We start from the raw sequence: 12,868 nt of genomic DNA on the forward strand, positions 1-12,868 counted from the left end.
GCGACACCGGCGCCCAACTGAGCGTCATACCTGCCTCCGAGCAGGACAGGCTGGACGCAGTTTGCGGCCCCTCTTTGGTCGCTGCTAATGGCTCGGCCATACGCACTTTCGGCCCACGCGTCGTCACCCTCTGCTTCGGCAGCCAGCGCTTTCAATGGACTTTTGTTACCGCCAGCATCCCCGTGGCTTTGCTGGGCGCCGACTTCCTCTGCGCGCACGGGCTGCTGGTCGACGTCAAACGACGTCGCCTTGTCCACGCCGAGACCTTCAGCTCCCTGGCGTGCACAATGAGCAGCTCCGCGTAGACCGAACTGGCGTGCGCCCTCCCGGCAACGAACGAGTTCGCTCGCCTGCTCGTGGAATTCCCGGCCCTCACGCGGCCGACGTTTTCGGCCGTCGCGGTGCGGCACGGGATCGAGCACCACATACCCACTACGGGCCCGCCGGTCTACGCCAGGGCCCGCCGCCTCGACCCAGCCAAGCTCGCCGTGGCAAAGGCCGAATTCGACGCGTTGGATCACCTCGGCATCGTGCGGCGCTCCGATAGCGCGTGGGCCTCGCCACTGCACATCGTGCCAAAGCCGGGGGGTGGATGGCGCCCGTGTGGCGACTACCGCCGTCTCAATGACGCTACCACCCCCGACAGGTACCCGATCCCGCATATTCAGGACTTTTCCGCCCGTTTGGCGGGACGGGTCATCTTTTCGAAAATTGACCTGATACGGGGCTACCACCAGGTACCTGTCCGGGCGGCCGACGTCCCGAAGACGGCCGTCATCACGCCGTTCGGCCTGTTCGAATTTTTGCGGATGCCGTTTGGCCTCAAGAACGCGGCCCAGGCGTTCCAGCGCTTGATGGACGGCGTGCTGCGCGACCTGCCGTTTCTTTTCGTCTATCTGGACGACATCCTCGTCGCCAGCACGTCCCGCGCCGAGCACCTCCTCCACCTCCGAACACTGTTCGGTCGCCTCAGCGAGCACGGCTTAATTGTCAACCCGGTCAAATGCCACTTCGGCGCGACGACCGTTGACTTTTTGGGCCACCGCATCACCAAGACCGGGGCCGTGCCGCTGCCGACCAAGGTCGAGGCCATCACCACGTTCCCGCGTCCCCGTTCCATCAAGGCCCTCCAAGAGTTCCTCGGCATGGTGAATTTTTATCACCGATTCGTGCCCCGCGCTGCTCAGCTCATGCGGCCCCTTTACGAGGCCCTCCGGGGCAAGCCGGCCAAGCATGACATTGTTTGGTCCGCGGCCATGGACGCGGCCTTCGCCAGTGCCAAACGGGCCCTCGCCGATGCAACGCTGCTGGCTCACCCGGTGCTCAACGCGCCCATCGCCCTCACTACGGACGCCTCCAACTACGCGGTGGGCGCCGTCCATGAGCAATGGGTGGACGGGGTTTGGCAGCCACTCGCTTTTTTCAGCCGGCAACTCCGGCCGAACGAGTTAAACTACAGCACGTTCGACCGCGAGCTGCTCGGGCTATTCCTGGCCGTTCGCCATTTCCGACACCTCCTGGAGGGCCGCCCGTTCACGGCTTTCGTCGACCACAAGCCGTTGGTCTACGCAATGGCTAAGGTCACGGAGCCGTGGTCGGCCCGCCAGCAGCGCCACCTCTCCGCCGTGTCGGAGTTCACCACGGACATCCAGCACGTCGCCGGCAAAGACAACGCCGTGGCCGACTGCCTTTCGCGGGCCAGCGCGAACGCGGTCCACCTCGGCGTGGACTTCACGCTCATGGCGGCCGACCAGACCACCGACGCCTCGGTGCAGGCACTCCGCGTGGCGGACACGGCCTCCGCCTGGCCGACATCCCCTTCGCGGGCACCGTCCTGCTCTGCGACGTCTCCCAGGGCCAGCCTCGCCCCATCGTGCCCGTTTCCTGGCAGCGCCGCATCTTCGCCTCCATCCACGGCCTTTCTCACCCGGGCCGGAAAGCTTCTCAGAAGCTGGTGTCGGCGCGTTTCGTCTGGCACGGCCTTCGACGAAACATCCGCGATTGGGCCAACACCTGCACGGCCTGCCAGCGAGCCAAGGTCCACCGCCACACCCAGGCCCCGCTGGCACCTTTCGCTGTGCCTGAACGACGTTTCGACCACGTCCACGTGGACCTGGTGGGTCCCCTGCCCCCCTCGCGGGGGTTCACCCACCTGCTCACCATGGTGGACAGGACCACCAGGTGGCTGGAGGCCGTGCCCCTCACCTCCACCACCACCGCCGACGGGGCGCAGGCGTTCATCACCACCTGGGTCGCGCGCTTCAGCGCACCAGCGGACATCTCATCCGACCGCGGCCCACAGTTCACGTCTGAGCTTTGGGGCGCGGTCGCCCGTTCGTTGGGGGTCACGCTGCACCGCACCACGGCCTACCACCCCCAAGCCAATGGGTTGTGCGAGCGGTTTCACCGCTCCATGAAGGCCGCACTCATGGCCGGCCTTCAGGACGACGGTTGGGCCGACCGGCTGCCGTGGGTCCTTTTGGGCCTTCGCACGGCCCCCAAGGAAGACCTCCAGGCGTCAGCCGCCGAGCTCGTCTACGGCCAGCCACTCCGCGTCCCGGGCGAATTCGTGCCTGACGCTACCAGTCCCTGGTCCGCCGCTCGCCAGCGCTCGGACCTCCAGGAGGCCGCCCGACGATTTGCCCCCGTGCCGACGTCCCGCCACGGTGGCCCCCAGTCCTACGTCCCCCCGGCGCTTCGCACAGCGGAGTACGTCTTTATGCGTCATGACGCACACCGGGGGCCACTCCGACCGCCGTACGACGGGCCCTTCCGGGTCCTGCGACGGGGCGACAAGTCTTTCATCGTCGACTTCGGCGGCCGGCCGGACCGGATTTCTGTGGACCGCCTCAAACCGGCGCACATGGACGTCGACCGACCACCACGGTTGGCCCTTCCGCCGCGGCGAGGCCGCCCCCCGTCCACAGTTCCCCCCGCTCGACCACCCACCACCACGTCAGACCCCTCCCCACGACCCTCCAGGGGTCGCTTCGGCCGGGTCATCCGGACCCCCCTTAAATTGACCCTGCCGGTGCAGGTCGATTCTGGAGGGGCGTGTGTAGCGGTTACCGCTGGATGTACATAATCGCCTTGCACCGGCCAGAACACGGCCAGACGCGCCTCTCCCGGGCATGCCCGGACTCACTGTTCCCGGGCACGCCCGAACCTCCCGGGCACGCCCGGTCTCGTCTTTCCCGGGCATGCCCGCTCTCGCCTTTCCAGGGCTCGCCCAGAGCGTCCGGGCATGCCCGCTATCGCCTTTCCAGGGCTCGCCCAGAGCGTCCGGGCATGCCCGCTATCGCCTTTCCAGGGCACGCCCAGAGCGTCCGGGCATGCCCGCTATCGCCTTTCCAGGGCTCGCCCAGAGCGTCCGGGCATGCCCGCTATCGCCTTTCCAGTGCTCGCCCAGAGCGCCCGGGCACGCCCAGCCTCGACTTGCCAGGCCGCAGCCAAACACGCCCGGGCAGATCCAGACTCGCCTTTCCAAGGCTCGCCCTTGATACCCGGGCATGCCCGGTATAGCTTTTGCCGGGCAAACTTCCCGACATAAATGTGTATATATATTGTTGCCCGAAAAACGGGCTTGTCAGAATACCTGAGCTGTTTTGTTTCAATAAAGCAACTCGGACGAATTCCGTCTTTGGTCGCGTCAATTCTTTCGACTCGCGTTGGAGCGCAGTTCCTTCACTATGCTATATATCGTTTTAGCCCAATCTCTCAATGGTGAAGAATCACTTGGAAACTTTAAAATATATATAGTATCCGGATTTGGATCTTCACCAAAATCTCATCAATTCCTCCTTGGCACACACCCAATCTGTCCATAAAGTTTATTCCGAATCCGTCCACAATGTATTGAAACATCATGCACTTCATAACTTGTGATCTGCTTCTACATTCACGATTCGTGTATTTGCGGGTTACAGAAACCTGCTCTCTCTTTTGCACAGATTCATCCCATCTCTTCAATTATATATCTTACCCCTCTTCCTGCTCTTGGTAAACTCTGAATCCTGTGGCGAGGCAGTTTCTTTAAACCAATTGCATTCTCCTCCTCAAACGCAAATCCAACTGAAGACAACCTCAGATCATTCCACAAAGCTCGCAACAAGTGTTATCTACTCGCTCAAGAGCCAGAAAACAACATCTGTCCAATCTCAAGAATGAGCTTTCAAACTTGTCTCCCTCCTCTAAAACTTATTGGTGCCATGTCAAGGCTTGCACCCTCTGCCATCTCCGTACTTTGTCCCCCTCAGGTATCTGCAGGACGCATGCGGAGCCCCCATTAAGTGAAACTGCCTAAGTCTAGAAGTACTGCTCACCTCCACTCATTTATTCCTCTTTTCCCTCGCCCGTGGAACCTTCTTCCATACTCTTTTCAATCTTCAATCAAGGTCTTCAAGATAGCTGTTCACCACCTCCTATCATCGTCTATCCAAAATCATGATCTTTTCGACACCTGTTAACCCCGACACCTGTTAGGTTTCATTGAAATTGTGTGCATAGTTTCAGAGAAAAGAGGAAATACCTACTTTCGGGGGGCAACCCCTTCCCACCCCCCTGTAGACCCCTTTAGGGGCCGATTTTTTTTTAGGCTGTGATCAAACTTTCGGACAACACGGGATATTAAGGTTGTGGTAAAGTTTCACCAGAATTGTATGTGTAGTTTCTGAGAAGAAAGATTTTATCCTCTTTATCCACAGATACTTGTAAGAGGCAAAGCTCAACAAATGTGTGATATCTTGTGGTAAGGTAATTGATTACAGAACATCATTTGGTGAGATTGCAAACCTCAAACCTGCGATGTACTCGCAGATATGTACTGCATAATTATGTACTGCATACAAACATGTTATATGTGACATGTAGAGTGGTACATATTTTGTGCGCACATACACATACACACACACACACACACACCAATTACATAAGCATCCAATAAGCAGATACCTATGTAATATGGCGTGTCTGACATGTAAAATGACATGTCTGATGAACCAACAATACAGATACCTATGCAATATGACATGCCTGACATGTAATATGACATGTCTGATGAACCAACAAATTCAAAATCTGATTTGAAAAAGGTGCAGTTTGTGAATCTGCTTTTGTGGTAGATTATGGCCAACTGTGTCAAACGCAGCACTGTTGAACATTCATCTCCTTGTACCCCATAATGATAATGATCACCTCAACTCCTCTTTTGCAATCATGCTTTCTTCACTCACCAGGTGGTTGAATTTAATAAGCGTTGTCAGCAACTTGAAGAAGAAAACAAACACCTGAAGGACAAAGTGACAGAGCAATGCAAACTGAGCAACATTGGAATGGCACAAAGACTTAGCAGGGTACAAGAAAGAGGCGACAAACAACACACCATCATCAACATGCCGGCAACACTGAGCACGAGTGAGGAGCGACAAACACGACACCATCGTATTTGGTGGCTTTGTGAGTACTTTTTGAAAATAAGACGTTAAAAATAATATATTATATATATATATATAGATACGTATATGTATATACTGAACATCAAAATAAACTAATCAAATCTTTAGGACACTCATTGAAATCCTCCACGCAAAAATGAAAAATATTTGAACACAGAGGTAAAGATCAGCTATCTTTACTAAACACATGTCAATAAACAAGAGGTTGCCTCAATCACAAAAAACAAAAAGCATGAACATCACAAGGTGTGGTGCAACAAAAGTCACAGCACTACAACACAAAGGCACGCACCTGAATACAGTCAAAACAAAATGACACAGGAATGGACACAACACTCCTAACAGTCAAGGACAAAATGACAGCAGTCCTCAATATCGTGTGTGTCCTCCCTGCGCTGTGATGCAGGCTGTACACCTCCGACGCATGCTCTGTACCATGCGTCTGATGCGGTCCTGGGGAAATCTGTCCCACTCCTCCTGCAAGCCTTGAATGAGCATTTGCCGATAGACAGCCGTTAATAGACAGCCGTTGATCTCCTCGATGCAAGATGTCGATTGCAGGCTGTGGGCAACCAAGACGTTGAGCAATTGTTCGCTGGCTTACACCTGCCTTAAGCATCCAAATTGCCCATAAACGTTGTTCAGATAAAATCAGGCGTGGCATCTGAATTTCTTGTTGTTTTCCCTGTCAGAAGCCTCTTGAGTGACTATAGACAGCAGTAAATGAATGTTTAACCACGAGAACTGAAGGATTTCATTATGAGGGTCATTATTTAAAGGGAAAGATCCCGATACAGAATCACTCAAGCATGCCATTGTTGATCAACCAGGTGATTGAAGTGAAGTTCCTGTTACATAATCAGCCATTACAATTGAAGAAACGTGTTTGTAAAGCTGCACATTTCAAAAAGTGAAAGGGATAAGTTTATTTTGATGTTCAGTTTATAAATACATATATTATAATATATATTTCGAATGGTGAATTTAATAAGACAAACCACAACTGTGTTGACAAATGGCAAAATGGTTTTAAAGAACAACCAAAGAAATTCTCTATTTTGTTCATCAGGTTCATCTTGTCATGTGTTAATATTTTGAAACTTTTTCCATCTGTAGGATGATGCACTCAAAATTTGAGGGCAGCATATTTCCTTGGGGATGGCGTGTGCGCCTCCGCATTCATAAGGCATTATTTATTTATTTATTTCCTCCCCACTACAACCATCTGTAAAGCTGTTATAGATGTGTATTTTCTTAATTACGGTACTTCTGCCAACGACGGAAGTAGTTTTTCAAAAAGTAGAGTTTAGTTTGTTTGTTAGAAAGTAGAGTAAAAAAGTAGGACACAAACAAAAAGTCGTGTAAAAACTTTTTTTTCTGTGTTATTTGTTTAATGAGGTTCTCTTTTTCTACTTTTTATCATCACTGCATATGTCCGAAGGCTCGTAATAGAGGACACACACACACACACACACACACACACACACACACACACACACACACACACACACACACACACACGAAGATTCACAAAACAATTAGATAAGAGATTTATGTAGCCAACAGCCCCATAATTACTAACACGGATTTATTTACTGTGTGGGGGTGATTAGTAATTACGAAAATTGTTAACCCGGTTGGAAAGAGTTTGTAAACATCGCTATAGCACTTTGTCATTTAGCACAAAGTAACGTAAAACGTACCACAGTTCTTTAAGTGACGTCTCATGCTCTCACAAGTCTGTTGTATTGTAATTTATATACAACGAAATGGGGGGAGGGGGTGGGGGAGAATGTCATTTGGCACCTCATCCATGTCCCGTCGCCCCACCATCACTACGCCTTTGTGTTTACTCTAACCAGTAACCACCCAATCTGGGCCACAACTCCATGAGTTGCTGAATGTGCTGTGTGTGTGCTCACCATCCCGAGCACACAACTAATTGTAATGTTAAAACATTGAATGACCTTATTGGTGAATTAAACATCTCATAGACGAGACGGATCTCTGAGAAATGTGAATGTCAGGTGCATTTTTGGGTAAAAGTTGGGAACCTTACTTTTTAACATAATTAGGGTATGCTGAATTCGACTAACCCGGTTCCCAAGCCGAAGTATGAGTTTTTGACCTTCTAATTAGCATAAACAAAATGGCCGCCAAATTGCCATTTTTGGACAATTTATTTGCACAAGCATTTATACAGTGCGTATAAAAAAAAAGGTAATCCAAATTCAAGGAGTTATTATGCAAAGGTTATTTATTTTGACAATTTACATGTGGTTTACTAATTAAGAGGAGATCCTCAGCTTTCCATTGATACAGCTTATCATCTGGACTGGTCTCCCATCTCTACCGCCTCTGACATCAACTCATCCTGGGAATTCTTCCAAAGTAAATTGCTCAATCTCATGCACAGATTTATCCCATCTCGTCTTCAGTTGTCATACCCTTCCTCCCATCCATCGTACACGGAATCTTGTGGTGAGGCTGTTGCCCAGAAACAACATGCCTTCGTCTCCTGGAAAGCAAATCCAACGGAAGGAAATCTCATTTCCTTTCACAAAGCCCGAAACAAGTGTGTGTCCACCCTCAGGTGAGCCAGGAAACAATATCTCTCCGTTCTCAAGACCGAACTCACTTATCTGCCTCCCTCTTCCAAATCCTGGTGGCGTCTGGTCAAATCTGTTTCTGGTGTTTGTTCCCTCTCCATCCCCTCCCTCACCTCAAACGGATACACAGCTGACTCCGCACGTGAAAAAGCTGAATGCCTCAACTCTGTGTTTGCCTCTAAATCTTGTGTCCCAAACCCATCCCTCTCTGTACCCACCGTACCCAGTCATACCCAGCTGCTCCTGGACTCCGTGTCCTTTCCTCCTGACAAGGTGGAAACGTTTCTGTCAACCCTCGACTCTGATTCTGCAACTGGACCTGACGGCATCAGCCCACAGGTCCTAAAATCATGTTTTTCCGCTCTTTCACTCCCTCTCTCTGTTCTCTTCACCCTCTCTTTTGCTCAAGGTCATCTGCCATCTGCTTGGAAATCAGCCAACATCACCACCTTGCACAAAAAAGGTGCAAAAACAGATCCTAGCAACTACAGACCAATCAGCCTTCTCCCAATTATCAGCAAAGTCATGGAATCCATCATTGCTCCGTATATGAAATCTTTCCTCTTCTCCAATGGCTTGATCTCTGATCATCAATTTGGTTTCAGACAAGGTAATTCACTCTGGGCGTGCTGCTTCTGCTTTCTAAACAATGGATGGAGGTCCTCAATGCCAAACAGGAAATTAGAGCTGTCTCCCTTGACATATCACGTGCCTTCGATATGGTCTGGCACCCCACTCTGCTCACCCAACTCTCCTCCTTTGGTATCCATGGAAATCTCCATGCATGGCTGGCGGACGTCCTCTCTAGTCATAGTCAACGTGTGGCCCTGAATGGGTTTCTCTCATCTTCTCTTCCTGTTCAGGCTGGAGTTCCCCAAGGCAGTGTTCTGGGCCCTGTGCTTTTTCTGGTCTTCATCAATGATCTCTCTGACTCTCTTGAAAATCCTCTCTATCTCTTTGCTGATGACTCTACTCTGTGTCGCTCCATACCTCATCCCTCAGATCGGCAGTCTGCAGCCTCCTCACTCTCTGCAGACCTGGACAAAACCACAGACTGGGCAAACAAGTGGAACATGTCTTTCAATCCTGACAAATCTCACACTCTTACGATGTCTCTCCGAAAAGACCGACTGGACAACCCTCCCATCCACTTTCTGAATAATCCTCTGCAATAAGTTCTGTCACTCAAGCTTTTGGGTCTCACTATCTGCCATGATCTTTCCTGGGAAAACCACATTTCAAATCTGGCCTCCAAAGCCAGTCGCCGACTGGGCATCCTCCATCATGCGAAGTCCTTCCTTGGCACACATGAGATCCTCACCACATACAAGGCTCTCATCCGCAGCTCAATGGAATACTGCTCTCCCCTCTGGGCTGGTGCTCCTGACTCACACCTAGCTCGTCTTCACGCTGTTGAAACCAAAGCGTTCAGAATCATTGGAATCTCCCGCGATGAAGCTAACTCCAAGGGCCTTTCACTCACTCACCGCAGGCAGGTTGGTGGTCTTTCCGTCTACTACCGACTCCTCTCCGGCCTTGCCCCCCCCAGCTCTCTCTGGGCTCTGTCCCCCAAATATTCCTACAGGTCACACAAGATCTGCCTGCAACCCTCTTTTGGTTAAACTGCCAAAATCAAGACTCTCTGCTCACCTTCACTCCTAAATTTCTCTTTTCTCCTGCCTCTGGAACAAACTCCCTCACTCTCTTCAATCCCACTCCTCCCTCCAGGTCTTTAAAACAGCTGTTCACCACCATCTCTTATCTTCCCCCATCCAAAACCTTGATCTTTTCTACCCCTGCTAATTTCACCCCAAATACACTTTTTTGAAATACCAACTTCTTTCCTGGAAGTCCTTGGTGTCCTTGTGTTTTATACTTCTCCCCCCACCCCCCCTTCCCACGCATCCCCCCCCCAAGCCCTCTCCCTCCCACACATCTCCCGATGTCCCTGCTCTCAAATGTTGTGTTTGTGTGCTTCCCCTTCTCTCCCCATCTTGTCTACCGCTCCCTCTTTTTATATATTTTGTTTGTCTGTTTGATTTGTTTGTGTGATAAATGTTAGCTCTTTCACGAGCCTCGATTCTGTATACAAAAAAAAAAACAAAAAAAAAAACGCCTTCCATGCATCATTGCTGTCACACATGACCGAGTAAATGTTCATTGAAAATGTCATGTTCAAATCGCATTTTTGCAAGTTTGGCTAATCGATGCAAGTCAGGATAATTGGTGCAAAATGAACATCAGATGTGAACTTTTCTCAGGAATGATTGGCCTTTATGCACCCACACCTTCAACATGTCCACCTCCCCTTTCAACACAAAGCTCGTAGCGGCGGAGCATACCCTGAACTGCTCGTCTCACCATAGCCGGGTCATTGCGCAAGGCATCCATTTCATGTCGAATATGGCCCTGCAATTCGTCAAGATCACGGGGAGGAGTTACGAACACCTTGTTCTTTGAATGTCCCCAAAGGAAATAATCACATGGTGCGAGGTCAGTTGAACTTGGTGGCCATTCCACTGCATGGTTGAGGGCGATGACTCGGTCTCCAAAGAGTTCCCTCAGTTGATCTCGGACAGCGATAAGACGATGTGCTGGGGTGCCGTCTTGGGCCCACCAGAGATATCTGAAGACACCACGAACCTGTCGCTCAAAGTTCTCCTCCAGCTGCGTTAAAACTTAGTCATTGATCATCTGCAGATACCTGTTACCATTGACATTCCTTTGAAAGAAAAATGGTCCGATCACCTAACCACTTCCACAAAGTCCCAACCAAACAGTCCACTTTTGTCGATTCATGTTGGTGTCAAAATTAAATTCTGGGGGTTGTCCTGTCGGTGCATATTCAAGAACATTATGGGTATTGACCTTGCCGTCCATGGCGAAAGCAGCTTCGTCGCCGATAACAAGATACCGCAGGAAATTGACATCTGCTTCGCAACGTGCTATCAACCAGCCGGCAAGCACCAGCCTCCTGGCAAAATCCCCTGGCGTAGGTTGATGCCGGATGTGAATCCGATATGGATGTTGGTGGAGGTCCAGTCTTGTGGTTCGGTTGAATGTTGTTGAAGGCAATCCTGTCCCATTTCGTCTTGCACTGGTATCCCTAGGATGCTCCAAAACGTGCTGCCTTACTGCTGCAATGTTCATTTCCGATCGCCCAGTGCGCCTCCTACCAGCTTTTCTCCTCGTTGCGGTTGAGGCTAGTGCCATGCTCTTGGTATTTTCTAACATTCGCCCAGATGGTTTTGGCTGCTGGAGGCTCTCGTTCTGGGAAACGTTCCCTGAACGTATCAAGAGTTTGCTGCAAACTTCCAGTTTGGTGAAAGGTTGTAACCACGAAGGTCCGCTGTTCAGTCGTAAGTTGAACCATCTTTTGAATGACTCAGACTGTCTCTAAACCCATACACTGTAGGCCCATCTTAAATACCCATCTTAAACAAAGGATGACGCAACCGACGATTACCAGACCAGCTTAAAAATTTTACATAATCAACTTGGCAGTCGACAAGTAATGTGTCCATTTCAAACTGTCTTGCACCGATTAGCCAAACTTGTCAAAATGCAATTTGAACGTCATTTTCAATGAACATCTACTCGGTCATGTGTGACAGCAATGATGCATGAAAGGCATCAATGGAAAGCTGAGGATCTCCTCATAATTGGTAAACCACATGTAAATTGTCAAACTAAATAACCTTTGCATATTAACCCCTTGAATTTGGATTACCTTTTTTTTGATACGCACTGTATATCATATGTAGCTAGCTCTTTTACTTTAACTTTACAACTTTTATCCCAAAGTGCACCTAGAAGCTTATGCATGGCCTTTTTTCATAAACCCGTCTTGTCTATATTATGGTTGGCGACATATTGAAAGAGACATTCAATCTGATAATGAAATTGGACACTATAAAATGGGAAATGGTTTTAATAAGACAATGTTTCATACAACCATTTATTCTAAAATTAAGTATACATGGCCATGAAGCACAAACATTCAGGAATGTCACACATGTTGTTTTGCCAAACTACATCAAATTCATACAAGGGGTCTGATCATCACTCTGTTGCTGCCAGGCACACATTGATGTGCACCTCAATTCTGAATAGCGACATTTGCAGCATCGAGTCTTGCATTGCTTCTGGCATGCACAACAAATCATCTCGAGGCAACTTTCTGGGATTGGACTCAGTGACATCAGAATAGGCTCTAGTCCTGAATCAGCACGTTTCCATCCCATTTCCACAGGTGCAGGAAGGTCAGGTATGGCACAATGAGCATTTCTCCATACCATGGCTTGATAGTGTACTTGCATCAAATAGAAATGAAGAGCATCACCTGTCGGTGACATTGCTTCTGGTTTACCAGTCTTGGAGAACAACATATGTCGTGCTGAATCAACAGAGGTTGCTCTGTGCACATTATGCATTCTGCAGATGAACGCTTCTGCAGATTTGATTGTCTCCTCTGTGAGTTCACCAATGCCCAAGTTCTTCAGCAGTTTATTCAAAACTCAAAAATAACAACTCAAAATTCGGCTTGGGAACCGGGTTAATCTAATTCAGCATACCCTAGTTATGTTAAAAAGTGAGCTTCCCAACTCTTACCCAAAAATGCACCGAGAAGCTCATACATGGCCTTTTTCCATAAATCCGTCTAGTCTATAAACTTCGAGGGCTGAGTATAAATATGTTGAACTACTTTTTCAGGACAAATGCACAGTTTTTTAGGAGTCGGAAATGCTGCTAAAGTCAATTAAAAATTTGAAATGGAGTTCAGGTGAAAAGATTCTCAAGCTTATC

The 12,868-nt window shown here is 49.7% G+C and overlaps 1 protein-coding gene across 2 annotated transcripts in view; it reads right to left on the minus strand.

The window, feature by feature from the left end:
* Nucleotides 1–12,868, minus strand: part of LOC137424777 (uncharacterized) — a 675,237-nt gene that overhangs the window by 516,503 nt on the left and 145,866 nt on the right. Inside the window, exon 3 of one of the 2 annotated variants that reach the window (XR_013623080.1) lies at nucleotides 11,978–12,404. The exons of the other annotated variant lie outside the window; for it this stretch is intronic. The gene's annotated coding sequence lies outside the window, so the exon portion shown is untranslated. Of the gene's footprint in view, nucleotides 1–11,977; nucleotides 12,405–12,868 lie in introns of those variants that run through there. 2 annotated transcript variants of the gene reach the window in all.

This window comes from Myxine glutinosa, chromosome 4, assembly GCF_964187855.1.
Source record: "Myxine glutinosa chromosome 4, kmMyxGlut1.1, whole genome shotgun sequence".
Lineage (NCBI taxonomy): Eukaryota > Metazoa > Chordata > Myxini > Myxiniformes > Myxinidae > Myxine > Myxine glutinosa.